Below are 16,804 nucleotides of genomic sequence, written 5' to 3' on the forward strand. Positions count from 1 at the left end.
CCACATTTTTGTACCTGCTATTTATTCCCTCTACTTGAACTGTTCCATCTCTCAAAATATAATAGCAGCTAACATTTAGTGAGCTTAAATATATGTCTGACACTGTGCTAAGCACGTCAAGGCACTAACAGAACCACCATTTCATACATGAAAACACCGAGGCTTCAACGGAACAGGAAGGTCTCCCAAGCACGCAGCACACACAGGTGCTGTCAACGCCAAAGCCAGGGTGTACTCTTTTCCGCCACTGTCAATGCCTCCCTGAAAGGACGTCATTTCTTTCCATGACCATCTTGAATGTTACTTCTCAAATGTCCCCCTAGGCAGAGTGAAAACATTTGCGAGTTTATGCCTATTCTTGGGTCCACAAAAGATTACAGAATTATATACAACACAAATATGTAAGAGTAAATATTTGAAGAAATCAAGAGACTGGAAAATAAAAATAGGGGAATAATAAATCCAGAAATATGATAAGCTTATCAAAATGTACACTGTGATGGACTGGATATTTGTTAGAAACGGGTCAAAATTCTACACGAAAAACAAAAGGGGAACAAGATTCACAATGAGTATGGGATTAAAGCACACAAACCGTTCAGGAAATTTATTAAAGCAACGTAGTAACAAATGAAAAACTGCCTGGGATGGAGGCTGTCTGAACATTTAGTTCCCGCCTCTCCCTTGTCCGACCATCACTCTCTATCCAAGATGGGAATAAAGAATAGAAACACAATAACCTGGGCAGCGGAAGGGAAAGGAAAACAGCAAGTGGATGGCAGAAATTATTCTTCCAAAAGACTAATATGGGTTCCACTGTTCCAGACATCTCTAATTTATTTTACCCTAAATAAGGACACACTTGGTAATTTCTACGGGATTGACAGTGGTTTAGGAGGCAACCTGACAATCCACAAAATTTCGTTCTGTTAGAGTAGTTCTGCATAAGCCCCTCAGACACTTCAGCATCAAAACACAAAAGCAAAGATTGGGCAGAACTAGGGCCAGAGACTCCATTTTGAAAAAAGACACACAGATAATTTTTAATTTCTATGACTCCCCATCCATATTCATTAAACTTACGATCCGAATCCTCAAATCTCTACTTTATGTGCAAGATCGAAACTATCAGATAGACTGGGAAAATCTCAGAAAACACAGCTCTGGGAGTTGGAAGAGAGACTCAGATTTTACCAACCACTCTGCATTAGCCAGCTCACTGGTCTGACCCAGTCACTGGCCTCTCTGAACTCACTTTTGTCAACTCTAAGTGGGTTTGAGTTCCATTCTTGAAAATAGAGAAGGCTAGTATATTTGGACAACTCTCCCACAAGAAACTAAAAATGATGGGTAAATTTTTAAAAATCTTCTTTAAAATGCTAATAAACTGACAAGATAATAAGGAATTATCAAGTCAAAATCAAAGTGAAAGCTAGAACCCAGGAAGGAAAAGAAGACATTTTTACCCTAAGGACATCTGCTAACCTAGAAAATTGAATAGCCTCTTAGGTCAAGGAAAACAAACAAAAACCCAGGACCCATCCAAAGTAGGTATCTAACAGGAGATAACAGGGATAATAGGATTTCCAATCTCAAGGAGTTATTGTTAAAAGTAAATAACTTAATTAATATTTGTTAAACACTTAGGGGAACACTTACCCCATAGCAAATTCTCAGTAACCAACACCTACCCATGAGAGCATAACTTAATAGTATGCTCCAAAATCTAAGATAATCAAACCACGTAAATGGGTAAAATTATGATTTATTCAAAGAAATAACTCTTAGTTCTGCTAAACAGGTCAGAGACTTTCAAACATTCTCCTGGATTTTAGAAACAGCCAAGATGTTTAGAGTAAACAAATCCCACCTTCTTCGTAAACCTCTACAGCAAAATCAGAGTAAGAATTCAGTACATGTTACATTTGTTTAGTGACTTAATTTACCTTCAGAATATCCCCTTCATATCTCACGACCGCAACATACGTTTGTGTTCTGTATAAATGATATGCTGTCAAAAGTTATGTATGCTGACCTGAGACCCAACCTAAGAACACAGACTAAATGGTATATAGGTTTATCCTTGACTCGAAATAAACAACTGTTAGTTACCTAACTCTGTTGATTTGGGATAATTAGAGTTGTGTATTGGTCCTTTCCACACTTAGAGCCCAGATCATGCCAAGTGCCCAAGGCCCTAGAGTTTCATGAAGTCAGAAAACAACTAAAGTGGTTTTCTGAGTTGCTTTAAAAGTCTACGAGTTACTACTCTTGGAGAAATACATTGATTCCCTGATGAAAGCTCCTATACGTTCAGAATGCATTGGGAGTTTGTTCTTGAGGGAAACAAAATCACTCCGAAACATGTTGAGGTCTATACTGTCTCAAATCCTTCACTCTACAACAACAGACACCATTAAATATCCTCCACACCATCATGGAGACTCACAGACTGGGTACATCTGTGGCTCCTACTAATTTCCTAGTCCAGGAAGAACCCTTGGCTGAGCCCTCCACACAAACTGAGATGGCATATGCTCTCCATCAGTGCCAGATGAATTTAGAGTTCAAAATATTTCATCAGCAAAGAGCGTGTTAAGGATGTGCACATTTTCATTAGTACCCAGTATAATAAGAGCTCTAAGCAGAGTAATGTGAAGTCAAATTTGAGTATCAGTACAGATGAAGGAAGAGCTGAAAAGCTTCAAATATTGATGGACGATGTCCACAGAACCATGAGCACTTCTTTCTTTTTCCATAAGAAATAAGATAAGCTTCATAATGAGTGATCTGAGCACTAACAAGAAACTTCCCGCACTTTCCAAAGCTGACCAAGCAAAAGATGAGGGTTGCGGTGATGCTTCTTACAAAACTTTGAAGACACTTCTGATATGAGGAACAGAGACCTGGGCTTTCCATTTTCAGATCATTGCTGTCAATGCTGGCTTTCTGAGTGCTAATGGATTTCCTTACCAAATAAATCTGAAAACTCAAAAAGCCAAGTACAACATGACTTGTATCTCCACATAAATATCTATTTGCGTGTGTGTATATATATGCACAAAGAAAGGTAAAAAATGAAAACACTAGGAGGAAAGTATAGTAGCAAAAGTTGTTCATAAAAGAATTATTCCAATATTTTAGCTTTATTAACCTCCAACTTTAACTTCAATCATTAATATGTCCTTTGGAACACTCCTTAAACAATCATTATTTTCCTGAAGTTAAAACCAAACTATTTTTCAAAAATGAAAACTAAATAATCTCAGATATTTAAAATATGGAGTTAATTGCATTTTGCAGTGCTATAAACTGAGAAACACATTTTCATATAACACGAAAGATCATATGAAAGCAACAGAATAAAATACATAACTATTGCATTTTAAATGTGTTGGTGTTTCTGAAATTCCTAAACCGTCTTGAGAACTCAAGCTGAGTAAACGTTTCAGTTATGAAATTGAGGGGGGGGGGGGGAAGTAACCTGAAGTCTTTAGATCAATCCATACAATTTGGAAGTATCAAAGATCATCTAATTTGGATAATATTCCAATTTGAATAATCTAACATGAAACATGGAGAGATGGGTATTTTTTAGCAACCTTCTATTCCAAATGTTTGAAACTAGACCTGTCAGAGTCTTCCTCTTAAAGAGAAGTTAATCCTTCCAAGATCTCATCATTCTAACAAGAACCCAGAAAGCAGAGAGCCACAAATATCTTGAGGCAGCCGTGCAATATGAATTATATTTGCCTCCTTTGACTTTTTGGAATCTAACCTATCTAAAAGCCCTTAACAAAGATCAATTCTACTAAGACAATGTTCTTAACTTATTTCAAATCAGGTGAGAATAACAATTAGAAATGACTGAAGATAAAACCAACATACCATCCAACTCCAATATTACAGAGGTCAGCCTCAAAGCATCTAAATTAAAAGTGAATATATTTGGGGAAGTTTTTAACGAAGTGCTTGGTACATTTAAAGATGGATTTACAAATACACAGCACAAAGTGTGAGAAATAAAAGCCAGATACTTTAGAAAACATGACACAACAACAAAAAAGTTAAAATATGTTTCATTTCCTATAGAACAGGCTGTATAACTCGTATGTACATGTAATTATACATGTATTGTTCAATTCACACATGTGATCTTTATGTTGCAAAGTCCATAATACCGTAATGACTTAAGACATACACATTGATTTTTTTTAAATGCCTACTTGATAAATAATTTATTTCAGGGCAGGGGGAAAAAGAGCCAGTATAAAACATGTAACAGTTTTATCATTTCTTCTCTTTTTCTCCCCATACCTCTTTTCTCCCTAGGGTGCCATTCCTGTGGCTCTGGGAAAGGGCTGCTGGCTTAACTGAAATATTTGGAGGCTGGACTGGCTCTGCATTGCCACAATGGTTCACGTCTCCCAAATGGCCTCTGTTCCCTGTGCTTCTTTCTTCTTCTATTTCCTTTCGTACTTCAACCAAGTCCACTTCTCCCGTTTCTTCTAGTCTCATTTCATCCCACCCCCTATTTACAGATGCTCAACAGATACTGGTGAAGCCACATAGTTTTAAGTATTCAAAAATCTTCCCTAAAATCCTGTTTCCTAACACAGTCCCTCTTGCTTCCAATAATCACTCCTATAAAATGATTTTCATTTTATTCTTTCAACATCCCAACCTTATACCTGTGTTTAACACTGCAGCCTCTGACCCGGCTGGCAATGACAAGCAATCAATCTTACATGTTATCTTCAGGGGTCATGCCTTAGTTTTAGGCCAATTTTCTTTGTATTTAGGCTCAAATGTGCAAACCACACTATATTACTCTGCAAAACATCAATGAGAAGGCTTAATTAAGTAACACTGACAGATAAATCCATTTCTTTCGCAGTAATCAAATCAAAGCAGGTTGACATAACACAGGAACTTAATACAGTTATTCCCTTGTAATTGGAAAAAGGCCCTTTACTTCTCATTAAAGCAATCTTCTGGGTATTGGCATAATAAGAAGGCTCAGAGCTTTAATACTGCCCTATAAAAGTCTCAAGATACAGACCCCTTAAGCAAACAAGCCAGATTATCTAATTCCTTGATCACAGCAGAACATGTCGTTCCTACTGTTTTAAACTACTAATTCTTTATCTCTGTTGCAATTAAAAAGAGGTAAATCAGTATCAAACACATACAACAGAAATCTGTAAAAATGCATAAACTGTTTACAGTTTTAGGTAATCTATCTCCACATGTATTTGAAGGGAAGCAGTCCATTAAAAATGAATTTGAAATACTTTGCAAATGTGAAATTGTAATAGCTTGGATCAGGGGGAAAATCTCTTTATTTTACTTAATGGGCTCAACAGGATGCATTTTGCCTAAATTTACAGGCTGATACTCAAGCATACAGTACAACTTTAATAATCAGAATTATGAGAGGACAGAATGTGAAGAAGGACATTTAATTTCTGTGACATTTAAAGAACAGTCAGTTACCTGGTCAACTGAAGACTGCATGCCCAGGCTGAATCCCACAAAGAACAGGACAACATTACATCATGTTCCTACCCCCAAACCAAACTTCAAACTCCAGGAACTTCAAACAAACAAACACACAAACAAATGAAAAACAAGAAACAGAGATATCCCGGCCCCACCTGGAAACTACTCAAGAAAAGATCAAGGGTCGAAGTCAAGACAAAACGTTTTTTTAAATTTCTCCTGTGCTTCTCTACTTTTTAATTTTAAAATGGTTTTCATTACGAGGCAGTTAAAACGCTGACATTTGCTGGGTCTGAACCATCTGCAAGTAGGTTACATGAGCCAGGTCTGTTTATCACTTTAGTACTTCTGTGTGCACTTCCTAAGAACAAAAGCAGAAGAGTTATCGAAATGGGAGAAATGACCATTGATATAATAACTTTCATCTAACCCATACTCCACATTCTAATTTGTCACTCTTTCCCCCTTTTGTGGTGGCCATGGTGCCGCCACTATCCAAGACAACCTGCAAACCACTCCATGACAGACAACGGATCTCAAGTACAATAACACGTTTAATCAAGAACAGAAAAACAAACAACGAACAAAATCCAGGAGGAGTCATCGCACTTACGCTTCACCTCTCATCTATTTTAATCTGAAATGGTTCCTCAGTCTTTTCTTTTTGTGACACTGACATTTTTGAAGAGTACAGGCCAGTCATTTTAGAGAATGTGTCTCAATGTGGGTCTATCTGATGCTTCCTCATGATTCTATTCAGGTGAATATAACAGCACAAAAGTGGCCTTGGGTCTCTCCTAGGACATCACCTACAGAACCATACGATGGCAGGGTCGTCTGCCCCCTTCATCTGCCATATTCGTCACCTGGTCAAGGTATTGTGGGAATTCATCACTGTACAATTACAACTTTTCCTTGTGCAGATAATCACCAATCTATGGGAAGATACTTCAAGACCATTACAACTAATTTTCAGTTACGTGTTTATTGGGGAAAAAAATTAAAATACAAAAGCATATAAAGTAAAAAGTGAAAATTCCCTCAGTACCCACTTTCCCCATCCTTGTGCCGGTGATAACCCGTAACAGTTTCCTAGGCAGCCTTACCGATCTTCTGGTCTGTGATCAACTGGGTTTTTCTTAAACCACAGAAATGTAGGGCAATAAAGGTAAAACTTTACTAAAATTTCTGTTCTATCGGAATGGGTAAGAAATATTCCTCAGTTGTTTATTTAGGTTCTCGTGACATCTCAGTGGATATAATTATTAGTGGCAGCCTTGTGACCTAGGTGGGGTTTGGGAGGACAGAGACTAGAAGAAATGAAGACAGACCACCAGCTTTGAGGGAATTCAGCCAAAAGACAAGACTGAGCAACCTACTTGTGAATCAGTGCAATGCATCAAGCCGAGTTAATCCATCCTGAAGTGGATGATGCCCTGACTGGCTACTCGTTCACTGCCTCTTTCCACCATGTTATACAAACTACTGCTCAAGAAGATCTTCCAGAGGAGGAGCACTTCCCAATTAAAGTCAAATACAGTGACATCAGGACACGTATGACAGACAGAGAAAAAATCAAGTGGGGTTTTTAGGCTGGTAAAAAAAAAAAAAAAAAAAAAGTGGGAAACAGATCTAAAAGTTTTTAAAAGTGGGAAGTAAACTGGCACATTAAAAAGCACATATTCTCACATTTAGAATCAGGTATACAAGTGAACAAAAACTGAAGAGAAAAGCTTGAGGACAGAAAAGACTGTGAGCGGAACTTGGCCATCTGATAGAACATATGCGTCTCATACAATATTGAGTGAATTACCTTACTGTTATCGATAGAAGGTGATAATAGTCCCTCTAACCTTGGGGTGAAGCCCATGTCATTTTATAAACTGAACAGTGCTGGTGGATTTCAACTCTGACTTGTAAATGCTTAGAAAATTTTCCTCACAATTCCATTTCAGCCAGATGCCTGGCAGACACGGGCAAAGGTTTTTCTTATGGCGCTTATAATTTGTGTGTGTGTGGGTGTGTGTGTGTAAAATCAGCATACACACACAAATATACTACACACACTTTAATCTACTAATAGCTTCTTGATAGAATGATCGTGTTTAAAATGGTTCCCAGATGTTGCAACTTGTTCAACTGACATCACCTTGTTTTTGATCAGACTAGTCAGAGAAGTCTGCCGGTGACTTAAGGGTTTTGCTTTTATCTCACAGTAATGGAACCACACTTTTGTTTTCCGCTTTCTGCTTTCCAAAATGTGTTTTATATTCATCTCGTTTTAAATGATTTATCTCGAATCATAGAAAGTATGAAGCTGGATTCAAAGAAGCTGCATACTTAAGTATGAGCACACTAACACTACTTTCAAAACCATAAAAAAAAAAAATCAAACGATTGGCAGGTATCCTATATAAAAGAGGCCATTCCGTTCCCCTGTTTAAATCTAACAGGCAACAGAATACTTGCTAAAGTTTACTAGAATACTTGCTGAAAGAGGAAAGTTGGATAGTAGTACAATGATGGAGTTTTCGTATCTGGCAACATGCATTTTTAAATCATGTCAGCAATGCAAACAAAATTGCCAGTGTCCCCCCTGAGCTGCCCTGCAATCCTACACAAGACCATTTCACCAACACAACACAAATTTGGCACTGGTTTGAAAAAGACCAGGGCTGTGACAGCAGGTCTGGAATGACAAAAATGGACTGTAGCTTTCCCCAAACACGCTGTACTCTTACTTTCACTTTCAAGTGCTTTAAGGCACTCTCCTAACCGAGGCAGTCAAAATTCATCTGCGTGAATTTCCTCGTCCAGCTTTTGGGGGCAGAAATTGAAATGCATTAGAAAGCATCAACTGGTATTTTCTTAAGCCTAATGGCATCAAATTCACCGGAATAACCGTTGTTTTCTTCTAGTAGGTCTGCAACTTGGATGCGGCCTGCCTCCTGCCCATCTGATAGCCAGGCAGCACTGGTCAGAGAGAGATGGGCTGCTCAGATGTACTGGTCTTACAAATTCACTAAGTGGAATGGTAAAAAGCTGTAACTCTTCCTCAGGAATGGAAGAAATGTCGTTCGTTTGAAAGGAGATAGAAGCAAAGACCTGAAGAATGACAATAACCAGGCATCTTGAAAGAAAACAAGGAGCAGGGAAGGGGTCCAGGGAAGCCAGAGCTGTCTGTCAGCAGAAAATAATGATTTATCTGATGAGATTAGCAGAAAGTTTGATTAGAAAAGATGCCTTCTTAACATAGCAAAGATTGCGATACTACTTTAAGATTTTGGTGTAGGAAAAAACAGTGCCTGCCAAACACGGTCTGTAACAGCACAGGCTAGCCATGAGTGATACAGTGGGAAAATAGCCACTAAGCCAGATTTTATTTGATTTGTACTGATGATTTTTATTAGAATACATGGATCATTGCTTCAACCTTTCCATGTAAAACCAAATCAAATTCAAAAACTCACACATCAGTCACCTAACCTTATGTCATTCCTTCTGCTTTACTAAAGTTGAGCCACATTTCAGCTGATCTGTCCTCGATAAATCGTTCAGCTACTCAAAACTGCTGGGCCAAATTCTGGGAGGCAAGCGGTACACAAAAGAAACCGCTACATCTGCAGTTACAAACAAGAACGCCAAAGAAAGAAATACCGCAAGCCTCATGGACACAGACTGAAATCAAAGCAATATATGGACAATGCAAAACAAGACAAAATGAATTCTCCTCACTGCATCAACTGTATTGTAGTTTATCATTAAAAGGCACACCCACCCCTCAGCTTTCCTTTTCCCCCCACCACTTTTAACTAAAGGCAGTGTGCGACACCCTGCAAAGCAGTGGCTCTGAGAAAGTTCACCATTAGATAGAGTTAACCAGATCTAATCAGCTTTAGACATGAGAAATAATAATAATGATCAGTTCTACAATCAAAACACATTACAATCCTTAAGGTAAAAAAATTAATATTACATATTCAGTTTATGGCAAGCCTCCACGTGATTTATACAAATGGCTTCATTGAAAGGAATGAAATTTAGTGACACGAAGCATGGCAACGGATCTTCCCAGAAAAAGTGCCTATATCCTACTTCCCACCCTTCTTTTACTTTTTTTTCCTTTCTTCCTCAGCAATATTGCAGGTTTCAACTTAAACCTACGAGCGGTAGCTCTTATTTGGATATCCACTTCTGGCGAACTGATCAGCCCACCTTCGGGACTCCCTTCAGTGTCCTAAGGGAGTCCTGAAATGCACTGTTACCTTCTTTTCAGAGAAGGTAAACAGCTTTCTCAGGTAAAGGCCATCAGCAGGCCCCCAACCCAACGTCTACCGGAGGCTGCGCTACACGCTAGTGCCTCGGTGAAAATCCGATACCTCTGAAATCGACTGGTCACCAAACTTCCGGGGCCCCGGGGTACGAGGCTGTGTTCCTCAGCCCACGTTGCTTCCTGCGCCCGATCACACAGGAAGTCGAGTTCTCCCATCCTCCTCTGCGGCCGGGTGGAACCATGTGACTAAGACCTGGCCAATAGAAGGTGAGCGGCAGTAATGCTTGCCTCCAGGCCTGGCCTCTAAAAACCTCCTGTGATTCTCCAAGCGCTTTCTCTTTCCTCTTTGTTCTGCTGGATACAGAGAATCTAGTGAATCCCAGAGGCCCCGGGGGATGGCAGAGCTAAGGAATGAAAGAACCCAGACCCAAGAACTGACCGCAGGCCACACAGCCTACCTCCACGGGTCTGTGACACCAGCGGGAAATAACCCTTTGCTGTGTTAAGCTACTAAAGTTTGGGGGTTGCTTGTTCCAGCAATTAGCATACCCTGACTAATGCACCCTCCAAAACAGACTTCCGAGAATTCTGGCGCTATGATTCCATCTTCCAAGCAAAGCAAACATACGCAGTTAGAGAGCTGGCACTAGTCAGAATTGTGAGGCAGGGGAAATTGGCCTTTGAACTATCCTTCTCTCCCTTTCAGACTTGTTTTCCCCTCTTAGCATTTCCTCCCTCTGAGCACCAAATGTTCTCAGGCTGCTCAGTCTTGTCTGCCTCAAGAAAATAAATCCAATACATTCATTAGCCATTCTTTTTTTTTCCAGCCACTATCTTTCAGCCATAAGTGTTGAGCTGCTTGATACTTGTGTGATTTGGGAGAAATTCTTTAACATCTCAGATTCTGGGTGTCCTCATCTGTAAAATGGGAATGATGGCATCCACCCTCTAGCATTGTTGAGATGATTAAAGATAATTTAGGGGAAATGTCACCATGGAATCTGGGGCACAGTGGGGTCTCAAAAAGGGGATGAGGAGATATCTCCTGTTTTTATTATTATTACTATTAATATCACAGTGTGATACTTGACACCAAAGGGATACAAAAAGAAAAATCTAAAATAGGGCTTTCTCCCTGAAATATAAAAGCTAGGTTGGGAGAAAAATCACACATAAGTAAAAAGCAGTATTTGAGTACTGAAAGAATGGTGAATTTTATGGAATTTTAGAGAAAAGAGCTAGAATCACCACATGCAAAATACTGACAGTTTGGGGTGTGGAAAAGAGGAAGCGGGCGGTGGCATTCTGGTGAGTGGTGCCCGCACTATGTACTCATCTACCCAACCCCATGTTCAATACCGTCACACTGGGAACTCAGAATCAGCACTGGTGAGATCATTTACACCATGGAAATTGGCAAACATTACAAATCAGGGCTTCTTTTTGGCGGGGGGGGGGGGGGGGGGAAGCAGATTATTAAACATTTCTCACCACACCAAAGAAAACAATCATTCATTGTAAGGAATTTTTACTCAAACTGCCTCATGTAATTCCCACAGTCACTACCAAGGTACGCTGTATTATCCTCATTTCACAGATGAAGAATCAGGCCTCATGATGTCAAGGGATTGGCAAAGAATTCTGTTGCTTGTGTGTCCTTCACTAAAACCTATGCTGCTTACAAAAGTGAAGGGCATCTGGATTTCTTTTTCTCAGCATATCAAATATATATTCCCATGAACACAGAAAGCTAGTCCTTAAAAACATCAGAATTCAGGCAGGCCCCTCCTACCCTTTTTCCATTGTTTCCTCATTTTGCTCACCCACCCAGCTGACTTTCTTAACAATACAACGTACCTCATTTCTCACCATTCTTTCTTCACACACCCAAGTCAATCTTTTCTGTAGAGACACCCTTTCAAACATTACCCATTGCACTGTTTTAAGAAATACACTTGTGCCTATGGGTTAGGAGAAGTTATGAATAATCTGTAAATCAATGCTCTCTCGTACACCTGTCCTCACCGAGATAGTCTACTCTATCCTGGGCTGAGCTGCGGACAGAGCAGTGAGTTAGGTAAGTCTGGGTTTAGGAGGAACCGAGACACCTCTTGGATTCAGAAGAGGTCCCTGACATTAGTTCAATAACGACTGCTATCAACAGCTACTGTCAGGCTTGGGTATGAGCCTGGGGTGGGAGAAAAGCCAGGAAACATCAACAGATTTAAGGTGCAGCCTGAGATCCCAGAAGACATCTGTACCAAGGGTGACTTTAAATGGCAATGGGTGCTTGTCATCTTGGTAATACATCATCACTCCTTTTCTGCCTGACTGGAGTTTGGCCATCTTACAAGACCCAGAGCCTTCCAAAGACAGAAAAACAAATGTGCAAAGGCAGCGAAGCACAAGAGAACATCCCCCATGCAGGGAATGGCAAGACACACAATGAGCATGAAGAATAAAGGTATTAAAGTTGCAGTGGTCACCAACGAAGAAATGTCGAATCTGGGCAGGGCCAGAGGAAGGCAAAGTACTACGAAGTTTATTGTTCAATCTAAAGGCCTTAGGCAGGCACCAGAGTATAAAAGCATCCACTTCATATTTACATCGTGGAAATGGTAGCCATGGGGACAATGGGTTGTTAAGGTGAGAACCTGGAGATAAAGAGACTAATTAGGAGGCAAGAAACTACTGTTATAGCAAAGATAACAGATAATTCAGGATAACACTGGGGAAAGAGAATAGACAGGGGTTGGCAGGTAACTTGGGAAGGTAAGGCAAGTAGTCAGGAATAATTCCCGGATTTTTATCTGATGGATATTTGTGCAGATTTAGGGTAGGTGGTAAAAAAGAGTGTATTTTAGACATTTGTGTTCTAAGTGTCCATTGGCCACCCAAGTATAAGATCCAGCAAAAGAACTGACTATGTGAGTTTAGAGCTCAGAACACAGACATATAAATAAAGGTAATTTTAGGTGCAGTCTAATTAGAAGTCCCATTATAGGGGCGCCTGGGTGGCTCAGTCAGGTAAGCGTCCAACTCTTGGTTCCGGGTCAGGTCATGATCTCATAGTATTATGAATTCAAGCCCTGCATCAGGCTCTGTGCCACTTGCTGTGCACTTACTGTGCAAGTAGCACAGAGCCTGCTTGGGATTCTCTCTGTCCCTCTCTCTCTGATCCCTCCTCCCAACTTGTGCCATCTCTGTCTCTCTCAATATAAATAAATAAACTTTAAAAAATTTAAATAAAAATAAATAAATAAAAGTAGATTTCTAGAGAGAATTTACTGGCCCAGGTAAGTGGAAAGTCCGGAGACAAGGCAGGTTTTAGGATTGACATATCCAATGGATCCACCATATCAACAAAATCAAAGTTCTCTCCCAGCCCTCCACTCTGCCACCTTTTTATAACCCAAAGCTGAAACCCATCACGGTCATACAATTTCTGGGGTCTACTTACTTCTTTATTCCTCTACTTACTTGGCAGAGAGTTCGGTTTACAAAAGAACAAAATTTGTCCTCAGTTTGCCTTCACTGGATCCATCACGCAACCAATCCCTAAAGCCACGAGATACCTGCATGGATTTACAAAGACCTGCATGACCCAAATTAAAAAACACAGCAAAGGAGTTAGGATTACCCTGATCATCAGCATAGTCCAATCACAGCTGTCCCTGACGATGTAGTAATCCCACGCAAAGTACAAGGACACCACACACTGAGGAGGAGATGGGGTATACGTTAGTGACAACCACAACCGGAGGAAGAGCCCCGACCGCCTTTGGTGAATTAGTATCTGGTGTGCAGTGTACAGGCAAAGAGGTCTTTGTAAAGGGACATGCAAATCCCATCACGCCATTCCTTTTTTTTAATACATCAACATCTTCCCCTTGATGTCAGGATAAGAGAAAAGTTCTTAATTATGGACATCAAGGCCATTTTGGCCATGTACCCAGAGACCCTCCTTTTCTCTTCCATTTCCCCCAATCTCCTAACAAAGTTCAAACACACCTGGTGGCCTGTTTCCCTCCCTCCCATATCAACTGTCAGCTGAATCATCCTAGAAGGAAGCTCTCCTTGCCTTCTAAATCAGATGTCTTGTCCTTTCTTCTCGTTCATTAGGCTTGTCACAGATGGAATTTTACATGTTTATGATTTTCAAGTGATTCCTTTCTTCCCCACTGAACAATAAGCTACATGAAGGCAAGAAGTGTCTTGTTTGCTTTCTGGCCTATCCCGAGTACCCAGCATGTTGCAAGACAGGGAGAAAGCACATGGTATAATCTTAATTGATTGTATGGCCGGGCCTTGAGCGCTTCAGATGTGCACACAGGAAAATAACAAAAACACTAACAGAATTTCTCAGGTTATGAAACATTCTGTACTGTTCCTATGACTTTGAGAAGGATGACCTCATACGATAGAAATTCAAAATTTCACTCTACTATTAACTAAAGCAATTCAACCACAGGTACACCACCAAGATCAGCTTAGCGCACATTTTCCTCCACAAGTTAATTAATAGTTCATTTCACAAACACACAAGTATGGGGTAAGACTCAGGAGAAACATGCAGATCAGTACTCTTAACACCTTGAAACACTTTCCAGTCACACGATGAGACAGGAGTTAATGTACGAAGCTCAGGCTCCATGGTTTCTATAGTAAAAATGCAGTGAAACAGTCAGACTTCATGTATGTTTTGTCCCCTGACAGAAATAATCTCTTATACGGTCATTGTAAAGGGAAATATTTGCCTCTTTATGCTCACTTTGATATGCACCCTAGTGATTTGATACATATTATATAATCATTGGCCTCAGGACAGAGGAGCAAACAACTGTTACCTCTACAGTAAAACAGCTTTCTGTGATCTGGTGATAGCAAGACAGAAAGCGGGGTTGGCATTCCATGTCAGTTACTTAGACCACAGTTGCAGTGCAACATTTTCTGAAAACTTACCCACAGCAACTTCCCCATTGATGGAGAAGGGTACCATTAACATTTCAAGTCCTGCTTCGAGTAAAGTGATCAGAACTCCGCAGTCGGAACAATCAACAGCGCACAGCAGTTTACTGCTTTGGACTTTTCTGAGCACTTGCACACAGCCTGCATCGCCGCCCCCCATAACTGTGGAGGTGTGAGCAATTCAGGGGTTGTTGGTGCAAGTCCTCCAGGCAAGGCATTGGCACAGCTGGGAGGAGAACTCGTCATCTCTCCTCCCGATCTCTTTCCAAGTTGATTGTCACCCCTTTTCTTGTGCCACAAAAGAAATGTGACACCGTCAGAAGCTGGAACCCCAAATTTGAATGAAAGATACTCTCTGTAGAAAGTTATCTGTCATCTCACAAATCAATCATTAAGAATCCAATTTCCTAATCATCAAGACTTCCTCTGGGTTAAATATGCCCCAGAGGAAAATTCTATTATTGAAATTAGTAGTGACTCTGAAAAGCATTTTCACGTACATTTTTCCCCACTTACTTATACGGAAACATAGAGATATCATTGAATCGAAAGTACATAGGAAGAGATGAACATATTACTTTGTAAGCCATACTGAAAATTCTCAAAGATAAGAAGACATACAAGTCAATTAACAATTAACCCGCCAATGAAGAAAAGTGTTACTGTAAATCATGGACAGCTTAGGCAAACTGCACACACACTGCAAGTTCCTAAAACCTCATCTTTCTCTTGACTGTGCATGACAGAAGGGGCCAGAAGTAAACTGAGAGCGAAGCAGTGGAGACCAGTCCCCTTGTGGATGGAAAATCTATTCTAAAAGTTCACTTACATAGCCTTAAGCACATGAGTGTCTCCTGTGTGCGGTGGTACAGAATATAACACAGATTTAGCTGGATTGTAAAAAGGCAAACAGCATTTCTTCTACTTTATTCTAACCATTAGTTTATCAAAAGATGCAATGACACCATTAGTTCTGTCTACCCAATATCCATTCCGAACATCTTCTTCCCTCTTAACAGAACTGTGGGGGGAGGGGGGTGCTGTTGTGTTTGTTTTCAGTAGCCACCCCTCCTCCAAGTGGATCAGGGGAAGGTGACCTCATCTCCAATTCCAGACGCAGGGCCTGAGTACTGGTGCCAATCACAGGGACCAGTTTAAAATGGACATTGAGACACAAAGGCCTATCTGCCACTGGGTCCCTGGGAAAGGTCTACCTGCTCCAAGGAAAGCCGCAAATTAGTAGGAGATGGATTTTTACTTTTTCTCTGGGCATATTCCTGTTTGGACATGATGCACAGAACTGCTGGCTGAATGTCCCAGGATGAGGCCAGCCACCAAGGAGGAAAACATCAGGGATTTCAGGATACATTACATAGAGCAATTCATTTCCTTATGTTTAAGCCAATTTGAGTCAGGGTTTGTTGTTGTTGCTGTAGCTGAAAATATCCCCAAATTTACAGCAGATCCCCACCCCCTGCTGCCCCAGAAGAAGGCTTATGAGCTTAATGCTCATTCAGATTCTTCAACAATAAATACCAAGTCTGGATAAATTTGGACTTCACCTACTGAAGGGCCATCATCTCCCGGCCACTCACATTTGTCTGAGCCCCACAGAGGCATCATTTTCAGAAGTATACAAGTTATCTGCCCTAGAATTCCCCGTTTAAGTCTCCTCTAGATTTGCACATGTATCTTCTTTCTCATCTGTCCTGTCCCCCACGGCCCACTCACAAACACCAGCCAGCACTTACCACAAGTAAAGGCAATGTCTGCAGAAAGTACTCAAGAGGACTTTGTCCTTGACTTACCAATATCGGTCCTACAAAAATGCTACACACGTGGCCTTAGCAATGCCAAGGTGGGGGCTGAGGGATGGGAAAGGATTGACTCTTCAGGCCCTAGGCCCATGGATGGGCCTTAGGGAGATCCAGAAACTCCCTGAAATTGTTACAAAATTTTACTCATGCCTTTAGCTATACGCACTTTTCTGGAAAGAGAGTCTATAGTTTGCACTGGATTTCCAAAACAGTCTCCGACTCTAAGAAAGTGAAAAACCTCAGC

General features: G+C 40.5%; 1 protein-coding gene across 39 annotated transcripts in view; it reads right to left on the minus strand.

The window, feature by feature from the left end:
• TCF4 (transcription factor 4) overlaps positions 1–16,804 on the minus strand; it is a 350,526-nt gene that overhangs the window by 233,253 nt on the left and 100,469 nt on the right. Inside the window, exon 1 of one of the 39 annotated variants that reach the window (XM_043558926.1) lies at positions 9,882–9,943. The exons of 37 other annotated variants lie outside the window; for them this stretch is intronic. The gene's annotated coding sequence lies outside the window, so the exon portion shown is untranslated. Of the gene's footprint in view, positions 1–2,623; positions 2,629–9,881; positions 9,944–16,804 lie in introns of those variants that run through there. One more of the 39 variants, XM_043558927.1, reaches the window with a different exon arrangement.

This window comes from Prionailurus bengalensis, chromosome D3, assembly GCF_016509475.1.
Source record: "Prionailurus bengalensis isolate Pbe53 chromosome D3, Fcat_Pben_1.1_paternal_pri, whole genome shotgun sequence".
NCBI classification, from domain to species: domain Eukaryota; kingdom Metazoa; phylum Chordata; class Mammalia; order Carnivora; family Felidae; genus Prionailurus; species Prionailurus bengalensis.